The following is a 20,945-nucleotide window of genomic DNA, read 5'->3' as shown; positions in this document are numbered from 1 at the left end:
AGTATGTCTGAAAATTTAAGTAGTCATATAATTAATTTACTAAGCATAATGGAAACAACTTGACACATCTTACGAGGATCGGTCCCGGGGATTGACTTTTTCAAATAAGGACCCCACACTCTGCAGCCATTCGTGCTAGTGAGCGTTCGTTTGTGAGAAATTTTTAAAAAACGGAATTTCGCGTGATTCTCGAGAGGTTTAAAAATGAGAGCAATACGCAGAACGGTGCTGTGGAGAAATGGTTAAAATACGTTGCTAAAGTACCGGATGTTATCGAAATGTATTACATGCATGCAATACATTTAAGTCGCTGACACGGATTCTCCGGGAAGGAGAAGGAATCTGTTCATTCGGTAGCCGATTTGCAAGCATGAACTAGTTCGATGCGACAATACTGAACTGATGGTTCGTCTATGTGTTTTGACCCGTCCGTCCGCAGGTGGAGGTACACACCATGGCGTGTATTAAAAATCAAAACCTGGAGAGATGTTCTGTCAAATGATAACTGTCATTTTTCTGTATGTGCTGTAGTGTTCGCGCTTTCTTGTCCTGAACCCCCAGATGTATTCCGGAGCAAGCCTGTATGTAAAAATATAAACGCTTCTACTAGAAGTCGGCCGTTGTGGCCGAGTGGTTCTAGGCACTTTAGTCCGGAACCGCGCTGCTGCTACGGTCGCAGGTTCGAAACCTGCCTCGGGCATGGATGTGTGTGATGTCCTTAGGTTAGTTAGGTTTGAGTAGCTCTAAGCCTAGGGGACTGATGACCTCAGATGTTAAGTCCCATAGTGCTTAGAGCCATTTTTTTCTACTAGAATGCGCTATTTTTTGGGAGGGCCTGGGGGAGGGGCGGTCATGAGTCTCACGTCATCCCCTCCCACACCTCATGACCTGCAGGGAACGCCAGTACTGACTCTCGGCCCATGCATTATGCACACCCATACAGACGCGTTGGGACACATGGGAGACTCGGCAGGCGGCACACTCGGGGCAGCCCCGCCGGCTGTGCTGGCAACGTGCGTAATGAAGCGTGCGTAGCCGGGCGCGCCACGCGGCCATGGGCGCACGCAAACGGGACATGCGCACAGCGGCTAGTTCGTGAGGTGTTCTGCTACGGTCGTGAGCCCCAAACAGACTGCGACAGTTTCAGCTCATCAAATATTTAAAAAATTCTTCGAATGTGTGTGAAATCTTATGGGACTTAACTGCTAACGTCATCAGTTCCTAAGCTTACACACTACTTAACGTAAATTATCCTAAGGACAAACACGGACACCTATGCCCGAGGGAGGACTCGAACCTCCGCCGAGACCAGCCGCACAGTCCATGACTGCAGCGGCCTAGACCGCTCGGCTAATCCCGCGCGGCATCAAATATTTCATTTCCTACCTCTGTGCTGTACATTTATAACATTCGAGATAACAGTCTACATATTTATAAAAATCATAGTATTTCTGTATCTAGGTTCCACACTTCCTCCTCAATCTCTGGATCGACTTCAACCAAGCTTACTATTTGGAAAGAAAATCTGTGTCCTCCCACGGTCGTCACTTTATTCTGTCCCTCTCAAAATGAATTAAATTAAAGGAAAGGACACTAACTTGAAATAACTTGGTACTGGTTGATTTAAACATCATGAAAAGTATTAAATTCCAGACGGAAAACCTTACTGCAAGTTATTTGCACAAAGATTCACCTCTATTTAGAGACGTAAACAATTGCGGAAAATTCTAAGTGCTTCTAATTACTGGGTCAAATGGCACTATGGGACTCAACTACTGAGGTCATTAGTCCCCTAGAACTTAGAACTAGTTAAACCTAACTAACCAAAGGACATCACAAACATCCATGCCCGAGGCAGGATTCGAACCTGCGACCGCAGCGGTCTTGCGGTTCCAGACTGCAGCGCCTTTAACCGCACGACCACTTCGGGCGGCTCTAATTACTGTAGTATACTGAATTAGAGTAGTATATTGAACGGCGTAAAATTCTCTACTATACTTTTAATAAGACAGTGGTTACGCAGCTTGCTGAAGAATCTAGTCGGCCGCTAGTCGGCAAGTCTGCAACTTCACGGCGAAACCTGAAACTTCAGGTCAAACCATTACTCTCCCGCTATAGAGCGACCAGAATCCGTCGATGCGCTATTACAGGGTAATAAATGAAAACTGGATGACAGATTCTCGAGTAGAATTAATTCATTCAGAAAAGAGCAAGGTTCTTCTTCCAAATACGAGGGTCACTTCAAAAGAAATGCACACTTTTTTGTAAAAATACAGTTTTCAATCTGCATGTTTGAAAGTTTTACAGTGTGTAGATACATCCTTCCCGCTTGTTTTCAAACTTAGTTCAACCTGTTACCTTGAGTGGCGCCGTCACAGCATATCTTCAAGATGGCCGCTACACTTGACGTTCGACAGAAGCAACTTGCTGTCATAGAATTCCTGTGCTGTAAAAACGAGACAGTGGGAAACATCCACAAGAGGTTGAAAAAAGTGTATGGACATGCTGCTGTCGATCGCAGTACAGTTAGTCGGTGGGCAAGCAGGTTACGTGATGAAAGTGGGCACGGCAATATTGAGGATTGTCCTCGCAGCGGCAGGCCTCGTACAGCACACGCTCCAGACAATGTGCAGAGAGTAAACGAATTGGTGACTGCTGACAGACGCACACAGTGAACGAATTGTGTGTCACGCTACGTTGGGATACGGGAAGGAAGTGTTTGGTAATACTGAAAGTGTTGGCAATAAAAAATGATTGTGCCAGGTGGGTTCCCATGATGTTGACAGTGGCTCACAAAGAAACAAGAAAAACGGTATGCAGCGAACTTTTGGAACATTACGACAATGGTGGAGATGAATTTCTTGGAAGAATTGTGACAGGTGATGAAACATGGCTCCATCGTTTTTCACCAGAGACGAAGAGGCAATCAATGGAGTGGCATCATGCAAATTCATCCAAGAAAAAAAAAAATTCAAAACCACACCTTCTGCTGGAAAAGTTATGGCTACGGTGTTTTTCGATTCCGAAGGACTGTTGTTTGTGGACATCACGCCAAGTGGAACCACCATAAATTCTGACGCATATGTGACGACACTGAAGCAACTTCAAGCCCGGCTGAGTCGTGTTCGACCACATCGGGAAAAGCAGGACGTTTTGCTGTTGCACGGCAATGCACGGCCACATGTCAGTCAAAAAACCATGGAAGCGATCACAAAACTCGGATGGACAACACTCAAACACCCACCTTACAGTCCTGACCTGGCTCCATGTGACTATCATATCTTTGGGAAACTGAAAGACTCTCTTCGTGGAAGATGATGACTACCTTGTGCACGATGCCAAACAGTGGCTCCAACAGGTTGGTCCAGAATTTTACCGTGCGGGTATACAGGCGCTGGTTCCAAGTGGCGTAAGGCAGTTGAGAGGGATGGATATTATGTGGAGAAATGAAAATATCCTAAAGGATGTATCTACACACTGCAGAACTTTCAAACATGTAGAATAAAAGATGTATTTAAAAAAAATAGTGCGTATTTCTTTTGGAGTGACCCTCGTAAAACTCACTGTGTCTGCAGGTTCATACTACTACTCCAGTTTGCATTAAACTGGACGATCTATAGGATGGCGTAGCTCTTCGTGATAAGGATTTCACATTTCGATGCAAATAATCACCAACACGCACCTTTCTGCATATAAGTCAGCTTGCATTCTTCAGACAAAACCCTCCCTACAAAAATTCGAACAGTGCTGCGAGTCTAATGCCGAGCGTATTCGCAGGTATTTCTCTCTGACTGGCAGCTATGTGGAATCTCGCAATTATGTCCACCAGCCCCAGAGGGTGTATTCCAGGTATCCGCGACGTCAGTGGGCAGCCACTGCACAGCGCTCACCGGACATACCGCTGCCTGCAGAGCTGTGATCCCGCTTCCCTGGGAGTAGTTCGTGACCTGTGGCGCATTCCGGTACGAGATGGAGCTTTCCTAATATTAGAAGTTGTTCACAATATTTCTCGAGTAAAATGAGAAAAAAGAAATCCTACTACACTTTTGCCAAGTTGGGGCATAGAACTGAAGGCGCTCTCCGCTATCGGTTTTCGAAAGACTCAGAACTCCAACCTGAATGGTTCTCTCACTGTAAAGGTGGCTACAAGAGCAATATTAAAAATACAGGGATACGTTCTGAACATTTCCGACCACAGGATTAAAAACGGGCCAGATTAAAAACGGGACATGCAAAATGTGTTGCTGGGCTTATCTACAAGAAAGTTGCTGAAGTCAGATGCAGTTCCAGCCCAGAAAATACCTAACTAGCATGGAAATAAACCTGGTGCTGCAGGTTCTGCCCACAAAGAAAACAACGTAACACGGAGAGAACGTCGTCGTAACGTCTGAGGAATGCGGAATAGGACTCCCAAAACACTGGAAGTTTTGTCTCCCAGAAAACAAAGCTTGACAAGTCAATTAACACAGAAATTTCCTCTGATGTAAAGAGCAGAAACCCATTACTGGAGCAAAAAATTGCAACTACGAAGAAGGCTAAGAAACGACGTGTGCCTTTCAAAACATCTGTTCCTGCTAGGAAGAATATGGGAGATGTTAAGACTATACAGGGTTTCACCCAAGAATAAATTTGGTACTTTATGGCGAAAAACACCGTGGAAAGTTGTGTTCGGAGGACATTACAAATGCCCTTACTTTGTGAGCTTGCTTACTTAAGAACAATCCTTTATCCTATCGATCAACACTCCAAAAATGGACCAAACAGCTTAAGTGTCAAGCAAACATCGTAAAGGAAGTACTGGATTTAATTACGTCTATGTCAGCGATGTTCACACCATCTGAGGCCACGGCTACAATAATCTTTGATGAAATGAACATTAACAGTCGTGTGAGCTACAATTCATCTGACGATGTCATACTTGGACGACGCAAGAACGTTCAAGTAGCCATGACAGGCGGTTCATTTTCAAAGTGTAAGCAGCCAATATATTACGGTTTTGATGTGACAGTGGCAAGTAATTTGTTGCAGACAATCATTACAGAGCTTGAACGAGTTGTGTTTCGTGTCGTTGCGGTCACATGCGATACGGGTGCGAAGAATTAAAAACTATGGAAACAACGCGATGAACCCACAACTACGACGTGGTTTTCGAACCCTGTGGGCAATACAAGGAAAATATGGGCTTTCTACGACGTACCGCATTAACTAAGATTATTAAGAAATCACTTGGTTCACGGAGGAATCACCTTTCCTGAAGGTACAGTATTTACAAAGACAGTAATTGAAGATCTTTAGTAGCACCAGACAAGTTATCTTTCGATCACCCATCACATATCGGAAGTTTATATGAATGTGAAAAATATTTTGGAAATTCGTGGTAAGGTGTTATGGGACCAAACTGCTGAGGTCATCGGTCCCCAACCTTACACACTGCTTAATTTAACTTAAACTAACTTACGCTAAGGACGACACACACACCTATGCCCGAGGGAGGACTCGAACCTCCGACGGGGTAGCCGCGCGGACAGTGACAAGAAGCCCCAGACCGTGCGGCTATCCCGCAAACAGCGTTTTCGATGTGTTGAACTCGAGATGCACCCAATGTCACAAAGTACCTCTTAGAAGTGGTTATGGCTGCAACCTCTAAATTCAAAAAAATTCACTGAGTAGATTTTTGGAAATTTGCTCGAATATGCGAGCAGGGAAAAGAAACAATCTACTCTCATTTATAAAAGGATTTGTTACATCAATAAATTCGCTTTTTTGGACTTTCAGATGTGAAAAATGCCGGGGCAACCTACATCCTGACTGAATCAAGATTGGCCGGCCGGAGTGGCCGTGCGGTTCTAGGCGCTACAGTCTAGAACCGAGCGACCGCTACGGTTGCAGCTTCGATTCCTGCCTCGGGCATGGATGTGTGTGATGTCTTTAGGTTAGTTAGGTTTAATTAATTTTACGTCCTAGGCGACTGATGACCTCAGAAGTTAAGTCGCATAGTGCACAGAGCCATTTGAACCATTTTGAATCAAGATTAAAATTTCTTTACTAGTATTCGGGGTCTTGGTGCATTTTATAATAAACCTACGCTCTTTGGCGTGAAAAATAGAACACCTCCACTAATACTGATTGGTAATGTTACAAACATACCTTTGTCACTTGGTGCTTCCATTGTGGAGGACAAAGACGAAAATTCTGCAGAAGAAATAGTGGGCGAATTTGAGAATTTTATTTCTAGTTAGTTGTGCAACAAAGCAACTGCCACGTCAAATAACGATATTTCAGATAAGGTTTTGCTTGGAGGGTGCGACCTTAGTGATTCAGCGATCTCCAGTGAAGACGATACTCACGATACGTTAAAAAACACGGCAGGATACATCGCATTCAAGCGCAAAAACATCGGCAGTTTATTAGGAATTACAACAGCAAAATGCCGTATCGATGAAAAATTAACAACGAAACTTTCTCCATCACTTTAGTGAGGCTGTCCTGGATGCAGATAGTCATCACACCGAACAACATTTGTAGCCTGCAACGGAAACGTGGCACGCAATTGAAGGTGGACCTCTCATGTAAATATGAAAATGTGTTTCTTTCAAAGGTTTATTTGTTATTTCGCTTTCAATCGTCCTTGCAAATGCTTCCACAATGTTTCACTGTCCTACAATAACTCGTTTTTCATGGGGACCCTCTCAAGCACCAAAAGTTTAAAAACGTCTCATAAAAGTTACAGTACGATGGAGGCGGTGCACATATGAATGTGACTATAGCTCTTTACACATTAATTCCTATGAGTACATGCAAGCTGTTACTTCTTTACATTTTGTTTTCTGTTACCGCGCATTTAGTGCAACGTTTCTGTTATGACTGTCACACGACTTGATAATAACAAGACACTAGTCACTATCGATGGCCGGCCGGAGTGGCCGAGCAGTTCTAGGCGCTTCAGTCTGGAACCGCGTGACCGCTACGGTCGCAGGTTCGAATCCTGCCTCGGGCATGGATGTGTGTTATGTCCTTAGGTTAGTTAGGTTTAAGTAGTTCTAAGTTCTATGGGACTGATGACTTCAGATGTTAAGTCCCATAGTGCTCAGAGCCATTTGAACCACTATCGATGTTTGGAGACCTCTATGACCATCTTTGATTCTAACAGTAAACAGTGATCACCTGTGCAGTCGGCTCTATGTGGTATGTACCGGGCGGGGTAGCCGCGCGGTCCAGAGCGCTTTGTCGCGGTTCGCGCGGCTCCCCCCTCGGAGGTTCGAGTCCTCCCTCGGGCATGGGTGTGTGTGTTGTCCTTAGCGGAAGTTGGTTTAATTTAGGTTAAGTAGTGTGTAAGTCTAGGGACCGATGACTTCAGCAGTTTGGTCCCATAGAACCCTACCACTAATTTCTAAAAAAAATTTCTATGTGGTCTGAATCTGTTCGCAGCGTTAACGCCGATTGTAGTTGTAACACGAATGAGTCATTACCCACAGCTTTTATAGATGGCCGATGAAATTTATATTACGATATGGTAACAGGTAACTCTGTGCAAATGTGAACCATTTATGTTTTTTTGATATGTGGTTTTCGTAATGAGTGAGATTATTGTGTTATGGTATACTTTTATTTTCGGTGTGTAATTCATGGTTTTATCTGTCGATAATGATTTTATATTTCGCTTAATGGGACGCTGAGAATAATTTTATTTGAGTACGTGACTTTTATTACGTGTGTGGTGTTGTTAACATTTACACCAGTTAGCAGATTCGTGACAGTTTAAGCCTTTAATGCTACTTATGTATTATTTTATTTCGAGTACATGAACCCTATGACGGTCATACAAGTGAAAATGGTTGTGTAAATAAACACTAGCAGCTGAAGGCGGCAATGGGACGTGTGAAGAAATATAATAATTTTTTTTCTTACTGGTAAATGCAAAGATAATTATTCGACTCTCATTCCAAAGATTCATTTGAAGAGTATTTAACAATGACGGACAAAAGAAGCTTTACGCTCTTTGTTTATTAGTTTTAGTAATGTAAGTAGGCTGTTTAGGTTTCTATATTGGTAACGCCACGTAGCGCTCTGTATGAAAATCACTGGCTGTGCTGTGTGCAGTCTGTGGCTAGTTTGCATTGTTGTCTGCCATTGTAGTGTTGGGCAGCTGGATGTTAACAGCGCGTAGCGTGGCGCAGTTGGAGGTGAGCCGCCAGCAGTGGTGGATGTGGGGAGAAAAATGACAGAGTTTTGAAATTTGTAAGACTGGATGTCATGAACTGCTATGTATATTATGATTTTTCAACACTATTAAGGTAAATACTTTGTTTGTTCTCTATCAAAATCTTTCATTTGCTAACTATGCCTATCAGTAGTTAGTGCCTTCCGTAGTTTGAATCTTTTATTTAGCTGGCAGTAGTGGCGCTCGCTGTATTGCAGTAGTTCGAGTAACGAAGATTTTTGTGAGGTAAGTGATTTGTGAAAGGGCCATTCTTTTGTAGGGATTATTGAAAGTCAGATTGCGTTGCGCTAAAAATATTGTGTGTCAGTTTAAGCACACTCATTTATAATTTTTCTAAGGGGACGTTTCAATAACAGTTATCTTTCGTTGTTCTCATGCCCTGGCGATAAGATGTACCAACGAAGTGTTCGGTAGTTTCAAATAAAATTGTGCTAAATAATGAAAGCAACTTCTGAAACAATACGATTTTCTCATTTACGATACCATATACCCGTGTAACTGTAGAAGATTATTATTATTTTAATTTTGTATGGAGAATTTAGATGGAGGCGACGATCTTCACGACGGCGCTGCTCAACAACAGAGGTACGTGAATGCGTTCATCTCTTTCCCTTAGTGGCCGCCAACATCAGTTTCAATATTTAGGTCATATTTGCCGCGACATTCACAACCTGCAATCTTTATTTTCATTTAATTACGAAGTCCGATTGTTCTTTTTCCACAATTCTTTTTTACCCCGGCCACGGTGAATGATTGAACATACGTGCTTCTATCCTAACTGTACATTCGCATACAACTGAGTGTGTACCGACGTAACTATACTTACGACCTATTTTCCTTACAGTATTAATTCTTATTTTGAACCACTCACTAGCGAATATACGTGCCCTCTTATTCGGTGTAGCCAGTCGGATGTATTCCTTAATAACGTTACTTTTAATATTCAGTGGCGTAGTTTCCACACTTGACCTTTGCCTGTGTCGCAACGGCGTTGCACGCGAAATATTTGTTACACGACATTCATACTTCAAATGGTTCAAATGGCTCTTAGCACAATGGGACTTAACATCTGAGGTCATCAGTCCCCTAGACTTAGAACTACTTAAACCTAACTAACCTAAGGACATCACACACATCCATGTCCGAGGTAGGATTCGAACCTGCGACCGTAGCAATAGCGCAGTTCCGGATTGAAGCGCCTAGAACCGCTCTGCCACCGCGGCCGGCATACTAACTCTCATTTCAAAATTACGACACCAGCTGACTAAGTTTCTAACAATGTAACAGGGCGGTTACAGACATTTTTCAAATATACGAGGGCTGTGGGGAACCATATCCCGAAAATGTATTTCATTATAATAAGAAAAAAAAAATGGATCAAATGGCTCTGAACACTATGGGACTTAACATCTTAGGTCATCAGTCCCCTAGAACTTAGAACTACTTAAACCTAACTAACCTAAGGACATCACACACATCGATGCCCGAGGCAGGATTCGAACCTGCGACCGCAGGGGTCTCGCGGTTCCAGGCTGAAGCGCCTAGAACCGCTCGGCCTCTCCGGCCGGCCCATTATAATCACACTCTAACTTCATTCTGAATATATCTGGGATGGTCTGTCTTATTTGCGTCAACCTGTATATTGTGAAAAGTAATGGCGCAATAGCACACTCTTGGGTCACGCCCGAAGTTACTCCCGTTTTGATATGCGGTACGCATCAGGCGACAGTGCGAAACCGCAACAGCGCTTTCCGAAAAACAAGGAACGCGCTCTCTACTTCTGCCTGTGCGTCCTGGACGAACGGGCTTGACAATTACATAATGAAATGGTTCGACGTCGACCGGAACGCCCTCCGACAGACATTCGGGAATGTGCGCGAATGGGGCCGGCGCCAAAGGCAGCCTCCGGTTGCAAACGACGCGATCGCGCGGATCATGAATTGCAAAGCAGGCCATCCCGTAAGTCCCGGCTCGCTGCATATTGCGTTTTCCAGACGTAACGCCGCGCACCCTTGCCGGGTGCAGCGGGACACGGGCGGTACGTCCCCGGGGTTCATACATCACGCTGGCGACCACCGGCTTGAATATCACATTGCGATCGATTTCAATTAGGAGCGGCAGCTCTCCGACAGAGGCTGTGTAAAGAGCGGCCGGACACGCAGTAACAGATTAGCACTTTGTGAGCGCGGCTTTGTGCTGGCCACCACTGCACCAGCGTCAACAGCGAACACCGCGGCACGCCACGCACTGGCGCGCAGATACGGTTTTAGTGGGAGGAGAAGGCACGCGAAGGGAACACAGCAGTAGCGGGCTGCGTGTCCACAGCAGGGACTAGCATATATCAAACCCATCACCGACCGCATTGAAGTGGAGTGCACTTTTAAAAAGAGGACTGTGATCTGCTAGCAGTAAGTAATGTGAGCTATCATTCGCTGGAACTATACACTGAGCCGGTCGCGATGGCCGACGGTTCTAGGCGCTTCAGTCAGGAACCGCACGACTGCTACGGTCGCACTTTCGAATCCTGCCTCGGGCATGGATGTGTGTGATGTCATTAGGTTAGTTAGGTTCCAGTAGTTCTAAGTTCTAGGGGACTGATAACCTCAGATGTTAAGTACCATAGTGCTCAGAGCCATTTGAATCATTTTGAACTATACGCTGAGGTCACGAAAGTCATAGGATATCGATACGCAGATGGTTGTAGTATCGCGCGCACGAGTTATAAAAGGGAAGTGCATTAGGGCGGCTGTCATTTGTACTCAAGTGATTAACGAGAAAATGTTTCCGAAGCGACTGCGGCCGAACGACGGGAATTAACAGACTGAACGCGGACAGGCAGATGGAGCTAGAAGTATGCGACAGTCTACTTCGGAAATCGTTAGCGAATTCAATATTCCGCGATGCACAGTGTCAAGACCGTGCCGAGAATACCAAAATTCAGCCATTACCTCTCACCACGGACAACGCAGTGGCGACAGCCTTCACTTAACGACAGAGAACAGCAACATTTGCGTAGAGTTGTCAGCGCTAACAGAAAGGTACACTACTGGCCATTAAAATTGCTACACCACGAAGATGACGTGCTACAGACGCGACATTTAACAGACAGGAAGCAGATGCTGTGATATGCAAATGATTAGCATTTCAGAGCATTCACACAAGGATGGCGCCGGTGGCGACACCTACAACGTGCTGACATGAGGAATGTTCCCAACCGATTTCTCATACACAAATAGCAGTTGACCGGCGTTGCCTGGTGAAACGTTGTAGTGATGCCTCGTGTAAGGAGGAGAAATGCGTACCATCACGTTTCCGACTTTGATAAAGGTCGGATTGTAGCCTATCGCGATTGCGGTTTATCGTATCGCGACATTGCTGCTCGCCTTGGTCGAGATCCAATGACTGTTAGCAGAATATGGAATCGGTGGGTTCAGGAGGGTAATACGGAACGCCGAGCTGTATACCTACGGCCTCGTATCACTAGCAGTCGAGATGACAGGCATCTTATCCGCATGGCTGTAACGGATCGTGCAGCCACGTCTCGATCCCTGCGTCAACAGATGGGGACGTTTGCAACACAACAATCATCTGCACGAACAGTTCGACGACGTTTGCAGCAGCACGGACTATCAGCTCGGAGGCCATGGCTGCGGTTACCCTTGACGCTGCAACAGGAGCGTCTGCGATGGTGTACTCAACGGCGAACCTGGGTGCACGAATGGCAAAACGTCATTTTTTCGGATCAATCCAGTTTCTGTTTACAGCATCATGATGGTCGCATCCGTGTTTGGCGACATCGCGGTGAACGCACATTCGGAGCGTGTATTCGTCATCGCCATACTGGCGTATCACCCGGCGTGATGGTATGGGGTGCCAATAGTTACACGTCTCGGTCACCTCTTGTTCGCATTGATGGCACTTTGAACAGTGGACGTTACATTTCAGATGTGTTACGACCCGTGGCTGTACCCCTCATTCGATCCCTGCGAAACCCTACATTTCAGCAGGATAATGCACGACCGCATGTTGCAGGCCCTAAACGGGCCTTTCTGGATACTGAAAATGTTCGACTGCTGCCGTGGCCAGCACATTCTCCAGATCTCTCACCACTTGAAAACGTCTGGTCAATGGTGGCCGCGCAACTGGCTCGTCACAATACGCCAGTCACTACTCTTGATGAACTCTGGTATCGTGTTGAAGCTGCATGGGCAGCTGTACCTGTACACGCCATCCAAGCTGTGTCTCACTCAGGCGTATCAAGGCCGTTATTACGGCCAGAGGTGGTTGATCTCGGTACTGATTTCTTAGGATCTACGCACCCAAATTGCGTGAAAATGTAATAACATGTCAGTTCCAGTATAATATACTTCTCCAATGAATACCCGTTTATCATCTGCATATCTTCTTGGTGTAGTAATTGTAATGTCCAGTAGTGTCACAATGCGGGAAATAAGTGCAGAAAGCAATGTGGGACGTACGATGAACGTATCCATTAGGACAGCGTGGCGTTTGCTCTCATCTGACCACGTCATGGTTTTGCAGTCACCAAAGGGTCCAACCGATATGGTCCGGATCCCACGGCATGCGCTGCAGGCGATGTCGTGCTGTTAGCAAGGGCACTTGCGTCCATCATCAGCTGACACAGCTCATTAACATCAAATTTCGCAGCATTGTGCTAACGGGTACGTTCGTCGTACATCCTAGATTGATTTCTGCGGTTATTTCACGCAGTGTTATTTTTCTGTTAGCACTGACAGCTCTACGCAAACGCCGCTGTTCTCGGTCGTCAAGTGAAGGCCGTCACCGCAGCGTTGTTCGTGGCGGAAGATAACGCCTGAAATTTGGTACTCTTGGCACAGTCTTGACACTATGACTGTCGGATTATTGAAATCCCTGAAGATTTCCAAAATGGAATGTCCCGTGTGTGTAGCTGCAACTACCACTCCCCGTTCAGACTCTGTTAATTCCCATTGTGCGGCCACAATCACGTCGCAACCTTCTTCACACCTATTGCCTGTGTACAAATGACGGCTCTGCCAATGCACTGCCCTTTCAACCTCGTGTACGCGATACTATCACCATCTGTATATCTGCATATCGCTGTCCCATTACTCTGTCTGCATATCCGTCACGCGGTTGTATCCCCAATACGGGGTAAGATTTATATACTGGCTGCTAGGGGTGTAGGCGCACATTTAAAAATTGCTACCTTAATATGCAGGTACGTTAGAAAATTTAAACATGGAAATGGATAGGTTAAAGTTAGATATAGTGGGAATTAGCGAAGTTCGGTGGCAGGAGGAACAAGACTTCTGATCAGGTGAATACAGGGTTATAAATACAAAATCAAATAGGGGTAATGCAGGAGTAGGTTTAATAATGAACAGGAAAATAGGAATGCGGGTAAGCTACTACAAACAGCGTAGTGAACCCATTATTGTGGCCAAGATAGATACGAAGCCCACGCCTAACACAGTAGTGCAAGTTTATATGCCAACTAGCTCTGCTGATGACGAAAAGATTGATGAAATATATGATGAGATAAAAGAAATTTTTCATATAGTGAAGGGAGGCGAAAATTCAATAGTCATGGGTGGCTGGAACTCGACAGTAGGAAAAGGAAGAGAAGGAAACGTAGCAGGTGAATATGCAATGGGAGTAAAGAATCTAAGAGGAAGCCGTCTGGTAGAATTTTGCACAGAGCATAACTTAATCATAGCTAACACTTGGTTCAAGAACCATAAAAGAAGATGGTATACATGGAAGAATCCTGGAGATACTAGAAGATATCAGATACATTATATAATGGTAACACAGAGATTTAGGGACCAGGTTTTAAATTGTAAGACTTTTCCAGACGCAGATGTGGACTCTCACCACAATCTATTGGTTATGAAATGTAGATTAAAACTGAAGAAACTGCAAAAAGGTGGGAATTTGAGGAGATGGGACCTGAATAAACTGAATGAACCAGAGGTTGTAGAGAGCTTCAGGGAGAGCATTAGGGAACGTTTGACACGAATGGAGGAAAGAAATACAATAGAAGAAGAATCGGTAGCTTTGAGAGATGAAATAGTGAAGGTAGCAGAGGATCAAGTAGATAAAAAGACGAGGGCTAATAGAAATCCTTGGGTAACTGAAGAGATATTGAATTTAATTGATGAAAGGAGAAAATATAAAAATGCAGTAAATGAAGCAGGCAAAAAAGAATACAAACGTCTCAAAAATGAGATCGACAGCAAGTGCAAAATGGCTAAGCAGGAATGGCTAGAATACAAATGTAAGGATGTAGAGGCTTATCTCACTAGAGGTAAGATAGATACTGCCTACAGGAAAATTAGAGAGACCTTTGGAGAAAAGAGAACCACTTGCATGAAACAAGAGCTCAGATGGAAACCCAGTTCTAAGCAAAGACGGGAAAGCAGAAAGTTGGAAGAAGTATATAGAGGGTGTATACAAGGGCGATGTTCTTGAGGACAATATTATAAAAATGGAAGAGAGTGTAGATGAAGATGAAATAGGAGATATGATACTGCGTGAAGAGTTTGACAGAGCACTGAAAGACCTAAGTCGAAACAAGGCTCCGGGAGTAGACAACATTCCATTAGAACTACTAACGGCCTTGGGAGAGCCACGCCTAACAAAACTCTACCATCTAGTGAGCAAGATGTATGAGACAGGCGAAATACCCTCAGACTTCAAGAAGAATATAATAATTCCAATCCCAAAGATAGCAGGTATTGACAGATGTGAAAATTACCGAACTATCAGTTTAATAAGCCACGGCTACAAAATACTAGGCAAGGAAAGCGTTTCTGAAGAAGAGAAATTTGTTAACATCGAGTATAGATTTAAGTGCCAGGAAGTCGCTTCTGGAAGTATGGAGTGTAGACACGTATGGAATTGAAACGTGGACGATAAATAGTTTAGACAAGAAGAGAATAGAACCTTTCGAAATGTGGGGCTACAGAAGAATGCTGAAGATTAGATGGGTAGATCACATAATTAATAAGAAGGTATTGAATAGAATTGGGGAGGAGTTTGTGGCACAATTTGACTAGAAGAATGGATCGGTTGGTAGGACATGTCCTGAGGCATCAAGAGATCACCAATTTAGTATTGGAGGGCAGCGTGGAGGTGAAAAATCGTAGAGGGAGAACACCCACATGAGTATTGAATTCCACATCTATATTAAGTGTGAAATACATAAAATTATAAATTACTTAGATCACAAAAAGAAGTAAGGAAACACACTTAAAACTATTTTTGAAAGGATGGGCGTAAAATAACAACAGCAACCATCAAAAAAATAATATAAGAAATAAAAAAATATTGTCTGACACGTTCTGTGACATTTTTAAAAAAAATCTCTTCCTTAATTTCTATATAAAAGTAGTTCAAGCAACATAGCAACATACCACAAAACATGTTATGCTAGAAGAAGTTAAAATCAGTTCTTGCTGCGGATCTTAATACTGACCGATTTACCCCTAAATTTATTGTTTACTTATTTTGTTTTACAGGTCACTTCTTTCATTAATGTAACAATCTGAAGAATTTTTTGACAAGTGACTGTATCAACTTTCGTATAACATAGTGATTCACTGTGTTTAAGTACAATAAAAGATTTTTGAAAAGAAAAAGAAGGTCGACTGGCCAGTGCAGCAGAATGCCACGCGAGTCGCCTGGGTCGATTTCCAGCTGAGTCCGGGATTTTCTCTGTTTGGAGACTGGAGGCGTATTGTCTTCATCGTCATTATCCTTCATCGATACGCACGTCGTCGAGTTAAAAAGACTTGTATCTGGCGACCCGACGGGAGAGACGTGTGTTGGATGCTCTTTCTTTCTGCGTCGAGTCTTTCCGCAAACTCATCACATACACTCCTGGAAATGGAAAAAAGAACACATTGACACCGGTGTGTCAGACCCACCATACTTGCTCCGGACACTGCGAGAGGGCTGTACAAGCAATGATCACACGCACGGCACAGCGGACACACCAGGAACCGCGGTGTTGGCCGTCGAATGGCGCTAACTGCGCAGCATTTGTGCACCGCCGCCGTCAGTGTCAGCCAGTTTGCCGTGGCATACGGAGCTCCATCGCAGTCTTTAACACTGGTAGCATGCCGCGACAGCGTGGTCGTGAACCGTATGTGCAGTTGACGGACTTTGAGCGAGGGCGTATAGTGGGCATGCGGGAGGCCGGGTGGACGTACCGCCGAATTGCTCAACACGTGGGGCGTGAGGTCTCCACAGTACATCGATGTTGTCGCCAGTGGTCGGCGGAAGGTGCACGTGCCCGTCGACCTGGGACCGGACCGCAGCGACTCACGGATGCACGCCAAGACCGTAGGATCCTACGCAGTGCCGTAGGGGACCGCACCGCCACTTCCCAGCAAATTAGGGACACTGTTGCTCCTGGGGTATCGGCGAGGACCATTCGGAACCGTCTCCATGAAGCTGGGCTACGGTCCCGCACACCGTTAGGCCGTCTTCCGCTCACGCCCCAACATCGTGCAGCCCGCCTCCAGTGGTGTCGCGACAGGCGTGAATGGAGGGACGAATGGAGACGTGTCGTCTTCAGCGATGAGAGTCGCTTCTGCCTTGGTGCCAATGATGGTCGTATGCGTGTTTGGCGCCGTGCAGGTGAGCGCCACAATCAGGACTGCATACGACCGAGGCACACAGGGCCAACATCCGGCATCATGGTGTGGGGAGCGATCTCCTACACTGGCCGTACACTACTGGTGATCGTCGAGGGGACACTGAATAGTGCACGGTACATCCAAACCGTCATCGAACCCATCGTTCTACCATTCCTAGACCGGCAAGGGAACTTGCTGTTCCAACAGGACAATGCACGTCCGCATGTATCCCGTGCCACCCAACGTGCTCTAGAAGGTGTTAGTCAACTACCCTGGCCAGTAAGATCTCCGGATCTGTCCCCCATTGAGCATGTTTGGGACTGGATGAAGCGTCGTCTCACGCGGTCTGCACGTCCGGCACGAACGCTGGTCCAACTGAGGCGCCAGGTGGAAATGGCATGGCAAGCCGTTCCACAGGACTACATCCAGCATCTCTACGATCGTCTCCATGGGAGAATAGCAGCCTGCATTGCTGCGAAAGGTGGATATACACTGTACTAGTGCCGACATTGTGCATGCCCTGTTGCCTGTGTCTATGTGCCTGTGGTTCTGTCAGTGTGATCATGTGATGTATCTGACCCCAGGAATGTGTCAATAAAGTTTCCCCTTCCTGGGACAATGAATTCACGGTGTTCTTATTTCAATTTCCAGGAGTGTAATTTACTACCTGATGTTTTCTGCACGGTCATAAGCGCGCCGTGAATGATAGATTACGCACTTTAATTCCACTGTCCTCTCCACTATCTGACCTGCTGCACATAGAAAAGTAAACATTAATGGCGGCACTTGCAACCTACGCCCTCAATTATTCGCTGGATGTATTCCAGTCTCTGTCTTTCTATATAGTTCCTACCCTCTACAGCTCTCTTTAGTACCTTGGAAGTTTTTCCCTGGTGTATTTACACATGTCCTACCATCCCGTCCCATCTTCTTGTGAGTGTTTTACACATATGCTTCTCCTCGCTGATTCTGCGGAGAAGCTCCTCATTCAGTCCACCTAATTTGCAACATTCTTCTGCAACACCACATCTCAAATCGATTCTCTTCTGTCGCGGTTTTCTCACAGTCCATGTTTCACTGCCATACAATGCTGTGTTCCAAACTTACATTCTCAGAAATTTCTTCCTCAAGTTAAGATCTATGTTTGATACTTGTAGACTTCTCTTGGCCAAGAATGCGCTTTGTGCCAGTGCTCCTCTACTTTTTATTTCCTCCTTGCTCCGTCCATCATGGTTTGTTCTGCTGCCTAGATATCGGAAATCCTGGACTTCACGTACTTTATGGCCACCAACCCTGATCCCAATCCACATTCTTTTCTCATTAGACTGTTCATTCCGTCCACCAGATCCTGTAATGCTTCTTACTTTCACTGAAGATAGCAATGTCGTCAGAAAATCTTATCATTGACATCTTTTAACCCTGAATTTTAATTTCATTGTTGAATCTTTCTTGTATTTCCGTCTTTGCTTCTTCAATGCATATTCTGAACGGCAGGGGCGAAGGACTACATCCCAGTCGTACTCCCTCTTTAATCTGAGCACTTAGTTCTTCGTCGTCCACTTTCCTTATTCCCTCTTGGCTCTTGTACATATTGCATATTATCCGTCTCTCCCTGCAGCTTACCCCTAAATTTTCTCAGAATTTCGAACAACTTGTAGTATATGACATTGTCAAACGCTTTTTCTACGTCGACAAATCCTATGAATGTGTCTTGATTTTTCTTTAGTCTCGCTTCCATCATCAACCGCATCGTCAGAGCTACCTCTCTGGTGCCTTTATCTGTCCTAAAGCCAAACTGTCTTCATCTAACATATCCTTGGTAATAACCAACATAAAAACATACAACTCGTAATAATACCTGTTGCTCTGCAAATGCAGTACAGACTGACGTAATGTTGTTCACACACACACACACACACACACACACACATATATATATATATATATAGGGTGAGTCACCTAACATTACCGCTGGATATATTTCGTAAACCACATCAAATACTGACGAATCGATTCCACAGACCGAACATGAGGAGAGGGGCTAGTGTAATTGGTTAATACAAACCATAAAAAAATGCACGGAAGTATGTTTTTTAACACAAACCTACGTTTTTTTAAATGGAACCCCGTTAGTTTTGTTAGCACATCTGAACATACAAACAAATACGTAATCAGTGCCGTTTGTTGCATTGTAAAATGTTAATTACATCCGGAGATATTGTAACCTAAAGCTGACGCTTGAGTACCGCTCCTCCGATGTTCGATCGTGTGTATTGGACAGCACCGAATTACGTAGGGATCCAAAGGGAACGGTGATGGACCTTAGGTACAGAAGAGACTGGACCAGCACATTACGTCCACATACTAACACCTTTTTATTGGTCTTTTTCACTGACGCACATGTACATTTACCATGAGGTGTGAGGTACACGTACACACGTGGTTTCCGTTTTCAATTACGGAGTGGAATAGAGTGTGTCCCGACATGTCGGGCCAATAGGTGTTCAATGTGGTGGCCATCATTTGCTGCACACAATTGCAATCTCTGGCGTAATGAATGTCGTACACGCCGCAGTACATCTGGTGTAATGTCGCCGCCGGCTGCCACAATACGTTGTTTCATATCCTCTGGGGTTGTAGGCACATCACGGTACACATTCTCCTTTAACGTACCCCACAGAAAGACGTCCAGAGGTGTAAGATCAGGAGAACGGGCTGGCCAATTTATGCGTCCTCCACGTCCTATGAAACGCCCGTCGAACATCCTGTCAAGGGTCAGCCTAGTGTCAATTGCCGAATGTGCAGGTGCACCATCATGCTGATACCACATACGTCGACGCGTTTCCAGTGGGACATTTCCGAGCAACGTTGGCAGATCATTCTGTAGAAATGCGATGTATGTTGCAGCTGTTCGTTACAACACGCAACTGAACGTCGGAGGTTTTAAGCGTCAACTTTAGGTTACAATATCTACGGATGTAATTAACATTTTACAATGCAACAAACGGCACTGATTACGTATTTGTTTATATGTTCAGATGTGCTAACAAAACTAACGGGGTTCCATTTAAAAAAACGTAGGTTTGTGTTAAAAAACATACTTCCGTGCATTTTTGTATGGTTTGTATTAAACAATTACACTAGCCCCTCTCCTCACGTTCGGTCTGTGGAATCGGTTCGTCAGTGTTTGATGTGGTTTACGAAATATATGCAGCGGTAATATATATATGGGGGTTTTAAGAAACGATACCGACAGCCTTCGAAGGGATCTAAAGGATGCCTTGAAGCATAAACTGAGGATAGGACCCCGTGTCCGGAAACGTCATCCAACTGCGCTACAGAGCGTAAAATTTTAGGCGCTGGCGCCTGCCGCTATGCTTTCTGCAACAAACATTAGTTGAACGCTGACGGACCGTAGGGGGAACGTCTCACTATGTTGTGTTTGTTATGCAAAGGTTGCGACTCATTCCCACGATTGGCTGTCGAGAAGCCGCATTCGACCCGAATCAATTATTAGTGCAGCCTGCGGTTCTCAATCGTATGTTATAATAATATGCATCTTCTACAGACAAAAGTACTTATATTAATAGTAACATTTTGAGATGTACCTAATTTTAATTGACGCTGATGAATTTGGCCGTGAGCTATGTAAAGATGGTCGTTTACCTCAAGGGCAGAAGATGTAGAGATGTGACACGGGGAATGTTTTATTGTTTTTTCTTGCAGTACAGACAACCGACGGGCATGCGCGACTCGTACTGATCCACTTCTACGGTAGAAATTTTGAGACAGAACTGACATGGATTATTCAAAAATGTTCAAAAGTGTGGGAAATCTTATGAGACTTAACTGCTAAGTTCATCAGTCCCTAACCTTATACACTACTTAACCTAAATTATCCTAAGGACAAACACACACACCCATGCCCCAGGAAGGACTCGAACCTCCGCCGGGACCAGCTACACAGTCCATGTCGGCAGCGCCTCAGACCGCTCGGCTAATCCCGCACGGCATGGATCCTTCAATGCGCATTATAGACACAGTGATATTAAAATGCGGTACACATTTTTTGCGAGGAA

This window comes from Schistocerca serialis, chromosome 8 (genome assembly GCF_023864345.2).
Source record: "Schistocerca serialis cubense isolate TAMUIC-IGC-003099 chromosome 8, iqSchSeri2.2, whole genome shotgun sequence".
In the NCBI taxonomy this organism is placed as follows: domain Eukaryota; kingdom Metazoa; phylum Arthropoda; class Insecta; order Orthoptera; family Acrididae; genus Schistocerca; species Schistocerca serialis.
The sequence above is the reverse complement of the archived record's forward strand: the minus strand, read 5'-3'. Positions refer to the sequence as shown.